This window comes from Pezoporus wallicus, unplaced genomic scaffold, assembly GCF_028554395.1.
Source record: "Pezoporus wallicus isolate ANWC-B61680 ecotype Strahan unplaced genomic scaffold, APGP_CSIRO_Pwel_v1 contig_4816, whole genome shotgun sequence".
NCBI lineage: Eukaryota > Metazoa > Chordata > Aves > Psittaciformes > Psittacidae > Pezoporus > Pezoporus wallicus.
This window is the reverse complement of record NW_026640990.1, coordinates 5,279,338-5,296,837: the sequence shown is the minus strand read 5'-3', so window position 1 is coordinate 5,296,837 and position 17,500 is coordinate 5,279,338.

The window sequence follows — 17,500 nt, the reverse complement described above, 5'->3', positions numbered from 1 at the left end:
CATCATCACACCTGATCTGACTTGCAATTACCCTAATAAACATGACTGAATAGATAAATGCAAACACATTTAATTATATAAGATTAAACAGACTACTTTCTGTTCCAAATGTACTAGATAATAAGAAAAGCAGAAATATAGAACTTTTCTAGTGCTGATTTGTAAGCCAGGATGAAATGAGTTTGTGGGTCTTTCAACTAGCTAGAAACACCCTTTTTCCTCCACAGAACACTCTGATTACTCCTCCCTACTCTTCTTCAGGAGCTGCGGAAGGACAAAATGAAATAGCTGTTCTGCGTGAGCAAGGAAATAACCTAAGGTGCAACAGGTCAGCTCATAATGTAGTAAATCTCACGTATCAGCTGCAAGGGCCCACGGGAATTTTGGCAGTCATCCAACATATTGATCAGATTACCTAGTGACAGTAAAATCCAAAAGATGCATATTTCAGAAGCTTCGTGGATAAAGCAAGCCAATGAAGTAACTATCATCACATCCAGACAGCGTCACATGCCACCAGATAGCATACCCTTGCCCAAGGACAGGGTCACCTCCTCCTAGGGGAGAACAGCAATAAATCCGTGAATCTACTTTAGTGAGCTAAGATGAATAAATCAATGAGGAACAGAAGAATGTGTGTGTAGGGAACACAGTAAGGCCATAGGGAGCTTCTCTAGCATCAGTTGTAGGGCTGGGCAGGAAGAAAGACCCATCACCAACATGAAGGGAAAGCCACAGGGAGCTCCAGTTTGGAGGCTGCTGGCATGAAAAGTCCCTGCTGGCTTCTGCTTATGGTAAAAGCAGCCCCTAGAGACTATTTTGGATGCTTCCCTCCTCATCCTGCTCAGACACAGCCCTCCTGTTGAGTGAGCTGCAGCAGCATCTTTTCTAGTCTGGCTTCAAAAAAACACATATTGATTTCTCCATGTTCACACCATTCTCAGCCTAGTTTTCCCGTATGATCCCTGTAATACTCATAAGGGCCTGCTGTCCCTGGAGTGTTTTCCCCTGTAACTTCGTACAGGGCAGGACCACTAAAGCCCAGGCCAACAGCAGCTGCAAGGTCGCATTTCTCATTCAAGCTTTTCTGTGCTATTTTCTCTGCAGGAAGGTAGTGGAATATGATTTCCATGCTTTACAAAAAAACACAAGCAAAAAGTTCTTCTGTGAATCTTCTTCACTATCTGTGTCTGTAATCAAAATATAATTTTTCAGTAACATTTGTATTTCTCCTATGAGAATGGAACATAAAAGCAATCCAAAGCCCTAACAAAAGGAACCACAGGTTTCTGTGTAAAAACAAATAGCTCTCATCCCACTAAACCCCACAGCTACTGCAAATCACTTGATACAATATCTAATACAAATACCAGACTCCAGTCCCTGACTCAGCCAGGATAAAAAGCCTACTTAAAAAAATAACCACCACATATATCGCCCCACACATCAATATTAAGTGAAATGAAATAACAAAAGAAAATCATAATTTCCCAACCACAACTCTTGTCAGAGCCCAACCTAAGAAAATCATCAGCCAGTATTTGACTAACACTCACATTAATTTTATTGAGCCCACTGAAGACTGCTGTGAGAGTGTTAATATACTGCACCACTGCCACATGCCAGGATAGAAATAGCTAAATAAGATCAAGACTAGTACATTGTAAGAAATGAAAATCTCCTGTCAATCTACAAAGTAACACAGTACTTTCCCCCATGACTATATCAGACATACAAAGCAGGCACAGTAGGACTACAGGCACATTAATTTCAACATTAAATATCCACTTTCTGTGCTATGGTTTGCGTTGGCATGGTATCACCATTCTCCTTGCCACAACCACCGTTTTCTCAGTGCAGATGCAGAAATGGTGCAATCCCTGATGGGCTGTAGTACAGGGTGGCCAAACTGCAGTGAAGGCTGCCAGAGTTTGCTGCCAGCCCTCAACATCTGCCAACAGACTTCTACGTGTTATGGAGCCACCATAAGTTAGATTCATAACTTCCTAGATCACTTGCAAAAAGAAGACCTGCAGCTCCTAAGGAAGCCTTTGGAGAGATCCACCCCAACCTGCTTCGGCTGTATGGGTCCTGCAAGTGCTGCTGAGGCTGGAGGCAGCAGAGGAACAAACCGTGACCCGCTGCATGCCTCACCTACCTCTCATTGATTGCAGCACCAGCTGCGTTGGCATTTCACATGGCACCTCTCCTGTTTCTCTCTTTTTCCAACTGAGTTGCACAATTTGGGATACTTCACAAATACAGTTACGCTTTGCATTTAATTTACTTATATGCAAGACATTTTGCCAAATGGCTTTATTACCAACATGGCTCCATTATGACACTGACTGGGATTCTTTACCAAGAGCTTGGTGACAAGGGAAATATACATTAACATGTGCACCAAAACTGGAATTGTACAATTTCCTATACCATCTCCAAAGCTGATGTCAGTCCCACCTTAAGCATCATGAAAACACATCTACATAGTCTCTATTCAGCTATGTGTGCACTACGTCTTACTCAGATTTTGTAGTAAGTATGCATATGCGAAACGTGATTATTTACACATTATTTAAGTTTCTACATATCCCTAAGAGCTGAACAAATTAATACTTTGATTAACTTAGCCATTTGCTCACATGTGATTATTTTCTAAAATTAACACATTATTTAATTCAATAAAATAGCTTCTGGGATGCTTCTTCTCTGGGTTGCTTATAAGCTCTGAAGATCAAACATTCATAATTTGAGCTGTGTGGCTTTGATTATAATTGTTAAGGTAAATCACAGGGTGCTCCAGTTCTCCCTGGATTGGACAAGTACAGGCGCATTCCTGCACACAAGCCAAATTTGGCACTCAGGGCAGGCAACACAACACAACATTTACTTTCACCAGACATTCAGCCAAATAAATTCAGATGGATGTTTGCAATAAGGGAATAGGAAGGGTCCATAAGTGCAGCTTGTGATAATTATCTTTAAACTGTGTTTGAATATGTGCACAGAACACCTCTCTCCCTCCTGAGCCCGCTCCTCAACAGCAGCATACTGACAGTAAAACCTTATATGCACAGTCTGAGATTTCCCAGAACCATTATAACAGTCAGGAACCGATATTAAAATGCTTCTTGTTCTTTGTTTAATTTATAATGTGCTCTCTTTTCTACATGCCCTAAATAATTGCTTTTTAATAGGTTATACAGTTTGACATCATGCTCTATGCTAGTATTTCCCACTGGGAGGCCAGGACATGCTCTCGAACAGTGTTGGCTCCTGTATGGAGATTCACTGATGCTCCTTCTCTGACCAGGAACAAATGCACAGATGTATGTGTACTTATAACATGATACATTATAAGATGTATGGCTTATAATCAGCATTTAGTACCAAGGAGAAAGCATAAGGGGGGAAACAACATTAGAGAGCTTCGTGCCAGGGAAGGCTTTCAAAACACGTAGGAGTCCTCCACAGTCCAAACTAGCTGTCATCTTTTTCGTGTACATCTGAAAAACTACCAACAAAAGCAATTAGCTCTAGAGAAGTATTTAATTCCCAGCAGTACATTTAAGTACTTCACTATTGCTCTTTAATTGGAAAACATGCTACCAAGAACGTTTACTGCAGATTTTAAACTGACCCTGCCAGTAACAGAATGAGCCCCTCTAGGATATTCACTTGCTATGGTACAACTTTGTCAGTAACAACAATTAGCACTTTTAAAAACCCCATTCTTCTGTAGTCAGCCTCATCTTGGAGATCAGAAATAGCAGCTTTTTTGAAAAGTTTTACCAGCACAATAATCATCCAGTGCACTGTAACTTAAAAATCACACACACCCTCCACCAGGTGATCCCAACATATATACAGCACATGGGCATGCGTCTGTTTATACAATGAGCTGTATGAACCATGCAAGTCCACCTTTATTTCAGTGTATTGTCTCTCTCAAGTTCCCCATGGCATGCAATAAGTGCATTATTTATTACAGCTGAACCAGACAAATACGTGTGTGTATCCTAAATGAGAAAGCACTAGATGGCAGATAACTCCTACACCAAAAATACACAGAGCATGGAGGACAAGAGTCTGCTTGTTATTTCTTTGCTAATCCTTGAATTAAGGACTTCTCAATTACTAGAAACCAACATGAGCTTGATAAAATCTGTATTTATGTTTATTCAGATCTACTCAAGGTTTTTCTGTGTAACACACCGGACTTCAAAGTCCTATGGTTAAAGTACAGCAATTCACCTTCTTCTTAAATTCAAATGGAAGCAATTTTGCTTGTGGTAAATGTAAGTAATAGACTACTTAAGTTACTTACCCAGTTGGAACAAGGTAAATAAAAGCAGAATTCAATGAGCATTTATAGATCAGTGCCAATACTACAAAACAACCACCAGAATCCCATGCTAGGGGAAGGCAGTACAGGGCATTCCAAAGGGAGCTGAAGTGTCATTACAGTTATTGAAAACATTACACCTAAAAGGACCTGACAAGTCCTTAAAAATATGGAGGTTTGGCTTTAAATGAAGGCTTCTTGCAGAGATTCAAATTTTTGCCATATGCCAAGATACTGTGGAGAAAGGAAATTTAATACATTTTTTTCCGTAAAACTTAGCCCCTACTGCCACCTGCAGTTCCCATAAAATACACTCTCTGATTAAGTGTTTCCACTTCCAAGCAGAAGCTGTTGCCTACCCCTGGGTACAAAATTGGGATGCCATCTCAAACCAGGCAATAGTAAAGCTCATCCTTTCCACAATTAATACTTAACTGCTTTGTACTTGTTGTATGAGAGTGGTCTTCATCCTGTTCTTACTCACACAACCTCCCTCTTCCAAAACCTATGAAATCACTCTCAAACTCAGCAGGGATGCAGCCTAGAGGCATGCCAGGTTAAAGTTCTGCCCTTGCAGTGTTTGCTGTCCCTTGTGCAAGTGAATTGTGCATATTCAAATATGCAAACCCTGATGACAAACAGCATCTGTGCACTTCTCAGTTTCTTTTTCTGGCCTTACCAGCAGTCTGGCATGAATTTTGGCAAGGCCATTGTCTCTCCTGCTGCACTCCTGGAAGCTGCACCATGTTCCTTACCACTGACCCCTGCCACAGCCAACACAATGCTGAACCAAAACAACCTAAAATACTTTTTAAAAATCATTAATATATATGTAAGCGATCCAGGCATTGCTTCAGGAGAGACAATTTAATATCTAAGCATGTATATGGGTTCCTGTACAGTACAATTTGCACACCTGGAGAAAAGTGCCTCAGTCGGCAGCTCCCCATGACCATACACATACTGGAGAGCACAAGAAATCCCAGTAGCAGTCACTACCAGAACCTCTTCTTCTAAACCCCACTGCAGTTATGTTTTAGAAGACCAGTAAGTATTTTTCTCTGTGGCAGGTTGAACCACAGCTGGCAGCCACATGCCTGCCCACACTCTCACTCCTCCTCCTCAGCAAGGCAGGGAAGAATACACAGTGAAAAAGCTCATGGGTCAAGATATAGACAAAGACAGATATAGACAGGGAGATCCCTTACCAATTACTGTCATAGGTGAAAAGGATTCAACTTGAAGAAAATTAATTTCTTACCAATTAAACTATGTTTGGGTGATGACAAACAAAGATAAATTACTCTCTCTTACCCCTTTACCTCACCTCACTCTCCCTCTTTAACTCCCAACTCCTGTGTCTCTCCATGCTCCTGGCAGCGTTTTCTTCTCCTCTCATCTCCATGCCCCCGTGGTGTCATCTGTGGTTCTGAGGGGCTCAGTGGGGCCTATAGCCATGGGGCCACCAGATCTGTTTATGCCAGGCCTAGGGCAGTCCCAGCCTCTCCTCACAATCTCAGCCCTACAGCTGACCCGGGTGCAGGCACCCCACACGTTCCAAAAGGCAAAAATAGGGAGTAAAGCACAGGCATTACAGACTTCAGATTCTCTCCCGGGTGCATGAACTCATCTCGTTATTTTAGGAGCAATTATGAAGCAGTGTTGCTTGCATGCATAGGTGGCACATTCCCACTTTGAGACACTGAGAGCAAAACTACCCTCTGGCTCGGTGCAGACGAGGACGAGGCCGAACTGTCACACACCCACTCCTGCTCACCTTCACCCCCTGCTATAGTCAGCAGCCTTAATTTTTTTTTCCATCTCTCCTTTCTCTGCATGTACAAATATGGCAATAATCACCATCTCAAAAGTTTTGTTCATTAACTTGAAGCAGAGAGCAAGGCTTCACAAACCTGCCTGTGCATAAACACCTGTTTATGGTAATTTACTTTGTGTTTTCAAGTCATTTTCTTTCATCTTTTACTCAGCCCTTTCCTTAGTCATTAAGTGGCTTCACTGCAGCTTCTTCAAGGTTTTCATGCAGTTTATTCTAACTTTTTTCTTTCTTTCTTTCTTTCTTTCTTTCTTTCCCCCAGCTGTTTTAACAGGCTTTGGGCAAGCAGAACCTTGTGCTTGCTCCATCTCTTAAGCTTGTCCCAGAAACCTGAAGGCAAAGATCTTGCCTAGAAGACGGCAGCAAGCACCAGCATCCTCATTTTACCACCAAAGCTTGCCAAAACAAGAAGGCACCTTTCCTGGAAGAGGGGAAGGAAAAGGAATTGCAACACTGCCAATGAGCAAGATCAAAAACACTAATCCAGCTGTCACATAAAAAGGCACATGCAAATGATCGTCGCTGTACATCACTGATCAGGCGAAGCCACAAGCTTAGGAACAGGGAAGAAACTGGAGTGATGCAAAAGCAGTAAGACAAAGCTCAAAGATCAAGCCTGTGTCAACAGGAGTCTTTTCAAAAGCCACATTTTGAGACTTTCCTGTTTTTAACCCCATCCCATCACACTGTCTTTGCATATAATGAAATTATGGTATAGTGGGAAGCAGAGACCAAAACTGCCAGGGAGATTTATTAATTATAAACCTAAATAACTGCCACTCACCTGTGAAGGCAAGCAGCTATGTTCCCTATGGAGCAGAGGTGAGGCATAGCTATTGGCATAGCCAGGCTGCTGCCCTGATCAGGCAGGGCCAGCAGCCCAGGGGAATCAGAAACCAGACAGGAAGGTTCCCTCTACCTAGACCAGGTGATTTATTCCAGACCGGATAAACAGTCTCACTGGATGGATTTTAAAAATTCATGCAGAAAAATGTGGCTGTCTGGGGTAGCGTGTTTGTCTGTGGCATTTGTAGCACAGAAAAACCCTACAAATGAAATTATACACCAATATATGCATATTAACATAAATGGAGAATTTTCATATTGCTGATATCAACAGCTAATAAATTACCTAAATGAAAACATCTCAGTGTGGTAATGTAAAGGTCATGGCTGACATACAGACTGACAGCCCACCAGTGATGGAGCCTTCATCCATGTTATTGACAGAGAAGCCGAAACCATCATGCTCTTTCTCAAAGCTAGCTGAATTTTTACACAGCTGCCTCTAAGCCAAGTGGCCACCTTTCTTCTCCCTGCCTAGTGCTGCTCTGATGTGGTCAGATGTGGGCTACAGCACCAGGGGTGGTCTGGAGGTCAAAAGGATATTTACATCCCTTTTCATTTTTTGAGAACAAAATTACAGTTAGATTAAGGGATTCATTCTGTTTTCCCTTGCAGTTCCATTAAAAGTCTATGCATTTTAATGCTCTTTAACAAAGCCTACGAAGTATACAGACCCTTGTATAGGCACAAAGAGAAAACCCACCTTTCTGCCTTTTTGTTGTTGTTTTTCCCCAAACTCGAATTACCTTGAGTTTTTATATAACAAATACAAGATGAAGAGATTATCACCACTCAGCATTAGCCTTCTGAAGCACAAATACACCAACACAAATAGGTAATGGGCTGTTCACAAGCTGCAATGGCAATTAAATACACAGAAAACATGATATGAGGGACAGTACACCATCCTATCTTAATCTCATCAAGGCATAGGCAGACAAGCTCATTATAGTTTGCTTCCAGCTCTGCCATCCTCTTAAAGCCAGAAAAGCCAGGTGAATTTTCCCTCAGCCCCTCTGAACTGAAAAGCTAACAATGTTTAGGGCACAAGTTTATTGATTAACTTTCAAGAGCACTTAAGTAAAGACCAGACACTTAATCAATATTTATTTTGCTCTTTTAGCCTTCTTGTCAGAGACAAGTATAGAACTGCCTAAAAGGCACAGTATAAAATTTTATTTTCATCCTCTTTTATTTCATTGTAATTTGTTGCTCATAAAAAGATAAAATTAATAAGAATAATAAAAGATTAAACTTTTTAATGCCACTTCCAGACCTTCATGGCATAGCAACACACATAGGGCTACCAGGAGCCCTGATGAACAAGGTATTGATTCAGGAGCACATCAGCAGGCACCAGAGAAGTCCCTGTGCTTCGTGCACAGTGCACTCCTATGGGCATCAGTGCAGATCCTGCAGGTGTCACAGGCAGCTACCCAAACATTAGTCCTGCATCCAGGCTGACAAAGCCTGCTGGCACTAAGCAGAGCTCATCACAGGGTGGCTTGCCAGCCTGAAGAGACAGACATTTGGGAACAGGCTGCAGGGAAATCTGAGTATATGGCTGTCCCCAGGGCTGGTCTGGCTTTTGGTTTTTGTTTAAGGTTTTTTGCCAACAATGATATAGAGGTGCAAGTGGAGCACTAACCATCCTCTCCCAGTTTTTCCATTTCCTCCCATAACAGTACTGATTCAGGGCTGGCACAGTACCCATCCTGACACTTTGATCTCCCAGCCATTTCCACATACATCATCAGTTTCTTTGAACAACTAAATGTCCCTGGAATAAGTCATTTAAACAAAAATTATTTTTCTAGCAACTGGAACGGAAACGGACATGAGCCCAACAAGGCCTGGAGGCAAGAACAAAGCTGCTCCACCCAAAGGTCATCTCTGTATTACCTGCAACATGGGAGGAAAGGTCTTTTTACCTCAAATGAGAGGTCCTACCAGGGTGGACACTCACCTGGCACAGCTACACTGGTCCTCAGTGCTATGTTTGACAGCCCAGATGACTATCTTGAGCAAGACAGGAAAATTCAATACAAAATTCCATTTCAATACAGGACATGAAAATTAAAGCAAGTTCATTTCACACAGTGCTCTCCTGGTTTAGGAAAACCCAGAACAGTTATAAATCCATTGCAGTTTTAGTATTTACAGTACATCCTGGTGGTGCTGGTGCTAGATGTCTGCACAGAGATAAATTCCAGTTAGAGAAGGAACTGTTCTTACTTTTTGGTATATACTCATGCACACAAAAAGAGAGAACAAGACTTGAAATTAAAAAGCACCCAGTTACTTAGAAGTGTTTATTGACATTCATTTGATTTGATTACTAATGATTAGGCTAACTCACTGGTGTCTATAGAGGAAAGGACGTGATTTCTTGAGTTGCTTAATATTCCTGTGGATTTCCAGTTGTTGCCTGACACCACTGTGGATTTGCAATTGCATGGCTGTGAAATCATGTACAAAGCGAAGAAGGACTCAGCATACTCCAGTATATTCATCTGGGTACCAGTGACACATGCAAAACACATGTACTGAAAAGCAAGCACTACATTCCCATGAACGCTCAAACTTTACCAAAAAACTCTGTGCTCTGCAAATCTTAAACAGACAGTGGTAAGCAAATTCATTAGGACGTAATGGATGGTCAACAGTGGGTACATTATGACTGGAAAGAAAGATGTTTAAGCAGGAAATATTTCCTTTCTCCAATATGGAAACCACCTGGTAACACCAAATTAGAAAACAACCCTGAAGCAGCTGTCTCCATAATACTCATCTACAGACTGCCTGAATGTTTTCTATTCTAGAACACAGAAATAGGACCACTGTATTTATTATATAGGTAATGGTATCGGAAATCCTGCAAAACTGACTTCACCTGTTGTTAGACTAAGTCCTAAACAAAGGTGAGCACTGGTGCTTGTGGACGAGATGCCAGCTCACAGCCCAGGTATGCTCACACCAGCCTCCATGGCTCCCCCCTGTCCTAGGGACACAGCCAATGCCCCAGGAGAGGCAAGCGCTTCACATCTATGTTAAGCCATCGCAATCCCTTCACGCACTAACACCCATTTTCCTTGGTGCCCTTTTCTCCAAGGTTCAAATTAAACAGAGTTTTAATAACAACTAAAGATTAAAATAACCTCCATTACAAGCATAGTGCACAGCTTTCCTAATGAAAGCACTCCTCATAATAAGTGGGACATGTGTCCATCAGGACAGGAATTAAACCCAAAATGAAAGACTACTACAGAGACCTCGTACATGACAAAGCTATGAGGCACTAATAGAAAGGACAATAATTGACAGCAAAACCAAACCCCAAGCATCAAAGACTTAATCCAAGTCGTAACCTTTTAAATTTGAAGACGGCAAAAGCGTCTGTAACACCCTGGGACAAGGAAGTGCAGAACACTTTAGCAAGGGAGAGCAGTGGGAGGCCACCGCCGTGACAGAAGGCTTCATTAACCGCCCTTATCCTCGCCGCACGTCTGCTCTGAGGCTGCTCCGACTCGTGCCCCTCAGTGCCATCTTGGGGCAGGCGGCCCCCGGCCACGTCCCCTCATGCTCTGCTTGCATGGGCCAGTCTGGGGGAGCAGGCACGAGCCAGCGGGCTGAGGGGAGTTTCGAGACGTGCTGAAATCCACACACCGCAGTTACTGAATTCGGCAGATTCGGTTCCGTTTAGAGCTGCCTTTAAGTACGACATTGGTGCGTGCACTGATCCAGGGGAGATCTCATCAGCGGGATGAGATTTCTCCACAAGCCCTGCCCATGAGTCTGGCTGATAACAATCCGTGCTGCGTGCTTCACACACACTTCACGTTATCGTTTGGGTTGGCAGGGATCTTAAAGCTCACCCAGTTCAAACCCCCTGCCACAGGCAGAGACACCTTCCACTTGACCAGGTTGCTCAAAGCCCCATCCAATCTGGCCTTGAACACTGCCAGGGATGGGGCAGCTACAGCTTCTCCGGGAAGCCTGCACCAGCGCCTCACCACCATCACAGTAGGGAATTACTTCCTAATACCTAATCTAAATCTACCTTCTTTCAGTTTAAAGCCATTCCCCCTTGTCCTGTCACTACATGCCCTTATAAAAGGGTCCCTCTCCAGATTTATTGTAGGTCCCTTTGGGCACTGGAAGGCTGTTCTAAGATCTCCCTGGAGCCTTCTTTCCTCCAGGCTGAACAACCCAAGCTCTCTCAACCTGTCTTCATAGGAGAGGTGTTCCAGCCCTCTGGTCATCTCTGTGGCCCTTCTCTGGACTGACTCTAACAGCTCCATGTCCTTATTACATTGGAGGCCATCTCCCATCTCCAGCAAACCCACCACAGAGTCCCAGGAGAGCCCCAGAAACCCATCTCAAAGACTTTCAGTCTACCAGTAAACACCCCAATTCTCTCATCAAATCTCTCTGAAGCAGGTGCTAACCAGCAACCTGGAGAACCCAGCGAACACTGATCTTATTGTATCAAAAGACTTTGTTTCTGCTTTAATAGCAGGAGTATTTAAATAGTAAAGATATACCACCTTTTATTAATTCATACAATACTTCAAGTTGCAATTCTGAGCAGGTCCCCCTCCTTTCCACCTCCCACCATTTTTATGGTTGTTAACTGATCTGTTAATTCAGTATCTCACTACTTTTTCACAGTATATTTCTAGCTTAAAAACACAGCAAATTGTCAAAACCTATATATTAACATATAAAGATACAGTAGTATCTTACAAAAAGCAACTATTAAAAATTACATACATCTTGCATGATGCATACCATAAGCCCACTAGAGTGTAATTATGCATAATTAGTTGCATATCTGTAAACCCAACAGTTTAATCATGTTTAATTAACCACATTGTAATTAGAACATTTGACAGTTAAATGTTGTCTTGATAAACTGATCAACACCTGGACCACACAATTAGTTCCACCAGCAATAAATTAACTTTAACTAAAAATCTGTCATTAGTAATTATTTTCCCTCCTTCCTGGTAGACCACTAGGATTAAAGATAATAAACAGTCAAATCAGATCCATAGTGATTTAAGACCATGAGTGCTGGAGCCCTCCTGCTGCCAGTTTTACTTTTCTGTGATATTCTTCAACAGAGGTGACTAACTGCTGCATAAGTTGTAGTTCTTCCTTGCTTTTTCATTTCAAAAATTCATTTTCACCTGTGCTAGTTTTGGGTTTGTTTGTTTGTTTTTAAGAACTACCAGGTCAAATGCAAAAAATTCCCTCCAGTTAAGGAGAAGTGATCACCCCCTCAAGCAGCCAACTGATCAGAGAAAGAAGCTGCTGGTTACAAGACTTTTATTGAACTAGTCCTGCAACTGCTTGTATCCAGAAGGCCCCTGAGGCAGCACAGTACAGTGCAGAAGCACACATTGCTCCAGCAAGAGTACTTCCATTTCTACACCCAAAGGATGCTGCAACAGCTGGGACAAACTCTGCAAACCACAGCAGAAAGAACTTCCTCTGGAGCTAAATACCAAGAAATTGTTCTGTAAAAGCTCAATCCCCAGGAAAGCTCGGAAATTTGGTGCAGCAGAGCAGACCAGCAATGATAAAAGACGCACTATCAGGACAGCCTGGTTGACAGCTGACCCCAGCCTGCTACCCTGAGGAGTGAGAGCATAGCAAGGGGGGCAGGAGGTGGAGCTGCTTTTCATCTCTGACCCCAACCATCTGGGTCACTATAGCCACGGGTTAATCAGTCAGAAATCTCAACATTGAAAACGTCCCTCAAATCCCATCAAAGCAGCTTAGGAATTCAACACTGAAGAGCCCCCCTCTTGTTAAAAGGAAGGTTGGGCAATAATTCCCTCAGACACGCTCCTGCAAGTCAGACTAGCCACTCCGACTCCCCACAGAGGCCATGCTACTGGTTTATCAGCAGGTCTTAACACAAGTAAAACTGGGCTCATGGTGAGGGAGTTTCTTTACACAAGAACTTTGAGCCATTTGGTTACTCATTTCAAGGCGCGCAGATACAAAAATGAGACACTCTGGAATAGTGTCCGTTCAGAGAAATAATTGGAACATTCTCAAAACAGGAGAAAAAAAGACAATATAATATATACAGCATTAAACTGCAGGGTGTATCTTTAAGTCAAGCATCCCTATTTGCTGTCATTTCTACCACTGGTGTTTCCAGTGGAGCCAAAAGGCAGCCAATCTAAAACAATAAAGGGAAACAAACATAATGCAATGACTGGTGAACTGTCATATTATATTCTTGAAATCAAGAGATCAGGAGGCCTTAAAAAAGGATCAGGCATTTGTATTCAAAACAGATGAAATACATCCAGAGCGGCAACAGAAACTAGTGGAGGGAACACAGTGTGACATCACTGCTGCTAGGCTCTCCTGCAGCAGTTTTCAGAGCCAGCTGCCACTGAATACTGACACCAACATTTATAAAACTGACCAACCATGAAATATGGGATGGTGAAAAGAAATAGCAATTTCTTTCAACCTGGACACATCTGGAGTAACTCCATTTCATGTAGAGATTCTAGTTTCCTTAGGTGTGATAGCAATATACTGCAGCCTCTTTCTTTTCTTTGCACGCTGGTACACAGAGATGAGGATTCAACCTTGCCCTGCATCACTGTGGATGGGATAGTAGGGAAAAGAAGTACAGTGGAAGGTAGAAAATTATGCAAGTGAGGCTGTGGCAAACAAGAAATTTGCAGATGCATAATCTCTTTGAAAAAGAGTTAACATGCAATGACCAGTTTTTTCCTGGAGCCTTTCATGACAAGGACACTTAAATACAGTCAACAGAATGTTGGCAGTACTGCTACTTGGCTGACAAAAGTCCAATATAAAAATTTTCAGCACAAGTGACTGAAGTTGTTGAAAAAGTTAGAGCTGGCCAGTCTACTCAGCCTTACCTGCCATTAGCATGATTATGTTGCTGTTACCTGGGAAGATGTCACTAAAGCACTGTTTCATGCGCTCCTTCCTTCAGTGAAGGCCATCAGCCTGCACAGCTTCAAATATCTTTGGACCACTGTAGGAAACCACGCTGTCAAACCAGTCCAGGCAGAGCCATACTGTGTTTACATAAGCTGTCAAAATTGCTGCACCATGTTTGTTTTCTGGTTTATTCTTCCCAATCCTAGCTTGTTTCCTAAGCCAGCAGACTAATCAGAGGAACAGGAGTGTATCTAGTATAGAAAGTACTATAACTAATATCACGTTAAAATGATCCTGGCGTAATTACGCCAGCCTCATGTCACAAGTATGCAGGAGTTGGGAACAGTTTGATTCCCAAATCTCTGCTACTCTTCAGCCACATTCCCTTTCCCTCACAAACATCTCCAGCTACTCTGGTATACCACTCTCTTCAGGTGAGCACAGACAGCTCTCCCACTGCACCTTACAGCCCAAACCTTTCTTCACAGATTCAGAAGTCTTGGTATAAAGAAATTGTGCTACGATAAAAGATCATCCCAGATTTGCAGACAGCTTGCCTGTAGCTGTACATCTGTCCACTATTTTCACAAATTTAACTCTAATGGAAAGATTGCATCTATCAGAAGTCATCTCTGGGAAATTTTACATCTCCTGTAGCAAGTGACAGGAAAAAGATGACCTTTCCAATGAACTGCTGATAACTCACTGCAAGGAAAAAAAATTAGATCTCTTGCATGCTGTAATACACGATACAGTTATTTGCCTCAAGCAAACTAAAAATTAAATGGCAGAACCAGCTGGTTACAGATGGTAGTGTGAAAAGTTCACCTCCTCCTTTCTCAGCTGCTTAGCTAAGAGTATTAGTCAACAAAGCAAATGATTATTTGTACTTAACTCTGCTCAGATTAAAAAGGATAAAAATCTAAAAATGAATTCCTAGACTTCCCTTCAAGCAACAACATACAGTGCTCCAACAATGGAGGAAACAGCTTTGATGAAACATCAAATGGGGTAATGAAAAAGATCTGAGCTTGACATGAATATTGGGCAAAATTTACTTTCCAGGAAAAGGAACTCAAGCCCTGCCTTTATACCTGACCTGCTTTTTAATACAGTGTGTGGGTGTATATTGCTGGCTGATGACAAAATAAAGCAGAGGATATTTGCCAGCCAGGAAAACGTATCTTCAGCTGATTTCCCACTGATTCTCAGTGACAAGTGGGTCATTGGGAGGGCTGTGGAACCACAAAATGTGAAACGAAATACAAAAGATAGCATGAACTGGAGCAACAATGGAAAAATATTTTTGAATATTTAAAATTTATTTTCTTCCTCTGATATGGGAAAAACTGGGCCTTAAGCAAAGGTAACCAAGAATTAAAGGAGAAATATTGTACAGTAACAGGAAAATGGCATTAAAACGTAGGTGGCATAAATGAATGTTCAAGCTTTGCCACTGCTCAGCACTCTTAGCACCCAAGACAAAAAAAAAATCCCAGCACTCCTTCAGGAAGAATACAGCAAGATTAAACATGAAAAACAGAAAGGACTGAAAAAAAACCTTAAATTAGTTCAAACTTCCCTTCTCAACAACCTGTATCACAGATGTATTTCAGAACACTGCAAATCAGCCAACATCTTTTTTTTTCTAAACCGTGACATTTGCAGCTAAAACATAAAAGCCAGAAAGCAGCAGGATTATCTCAAATGCTGATAAAAAGTAAAAAGTCTTCAATTTAAAAACAGATAAAGAAAAAGGCAATTTCACAACTAAGGGCTTGAGCACCGAAGACATTGTTCTAACACAAACAGATGAACTGTACAGATGTAAAATTATAATCAAGTTTCTACACACAAATAAAGCACAGGAGAAGAGCTAGAAGTGGTACTTAAGGATGGTGATTGTGACCTAATGTGTATAATTAAACCACTTAAATTAACTCAGCTGCCTTTGTTCTTTTCACAGAGAAATGGAAAGCAATAGGTAATAGTTCCACACTGAGTAAAGAATTTATTAGGACATCCCTGCCTAAAACTGCTTTGTCTTCATTAAAAAAAATATTAGGAAAAAGAGTTGCTCTAAGTGATGAATTTCTAACGCTACAAAGTTAAGAGTTTTAAGATACCTACTCCAAAAAGCAGTTATTTGGCAAAAAAAATGCTGCCTTTTCTGATTTGCTGTGACATATAACAGTAATGAATGACACAGCTGGTTTTTTAACTTTAGGACCTTTTTAACATTAGGACCTAATGCACTGATCACATTAGTCCAACTGAAAAAATTCTAATATAGCTGCAAATAGTTTCCTTTTTCCTAAACATGTAACTGGAAAAAAAACAAACAAACAAACAACTTTATTTTTTTTTCTAAATTGCATCTTTTTAGCCAGCAATAGCAAAATACAGCAAAGGTAACTTAAAAGTCAAACAAGGTGTTGAATTGAAAAGAAGCAAAAATACAAGTCAATGTTTCTATCCGTATCCTTTTTTTGATCTTGGAGACAAAGTACCAAACCAGCTTCCACACAAGCCTACACTCAAAAATTGCTGCAGGTAGCATGAGTAATGCCAGAGTTGATGAAAAGATCATTAACTTCTTTTCAGGGGCAGTTTTCAGGTTATCAATCCACAGAATTCACGCAAGTCATCATAGGTAAAATTCCAGGTCAAATAAAGCAGAAATAAAGATGTTCAAAATGTAAATTATCTTTGTTACCCATTTTTCACATGACATCAGATAAAATGCAGAGGGAAAATGTCATGATACAGTTTGATAACATGTGGCAGAAGGGAGACAGACTCCCACCACAAAATGGTACCTTTACAGTCCTCCTTTCCAGTCTTATCTCTGCTTTGGGAATACAACTTTATAGCATTCTATTTCTTATTAAGTTTTATTTCTTGTAACAAAAGTTGAAGTCAACAATAACAAAACTTGCTCTTTACCATATCCCTGCTGACCCAATTATCCTCTGAAGAGGTACAATCAGTTACTATGGTCATAAATATTCATGCAATGGAAGGCATTAATATTCAGAAAAAGGAAATTCACAGACTTAATTCTAATCCTCATGAAAGTGAAAAATTACAAAAATGATGAATAAATAAATGAGCAGAAGATAAGGGTTTGCAGCATATTCTGTAAGTTGTTTGTCATCAAGCTTCAGCCCCAGAGGTTAAATAAATGTACATGCAATCCTCCTGTACATCAGCATTATCTAAAAGTTGTTCTGATTGCCAACTGATTGTCACCTCTTGGGAACCTATCAGGGCATTTGAACTGCACGCATAGACACAGCACAGATTTCTTTGAGACATCTTGGCAGAGCAACCTGCTTATTTGTGCATACATGTATACATAAATGCACAAACACTTGCATGGGTGCGTGTTCATTTACAGAACTAATATTTGACTATGGAACTTGCTGAAAATAGAGAGGACTTTAATTAACCTTTTCCTATCAGACACATTAGATAGGGAGCCAAAATCAAAATAATACAAGTAGTCTTCAAAAACACCTGGGTAAACATCC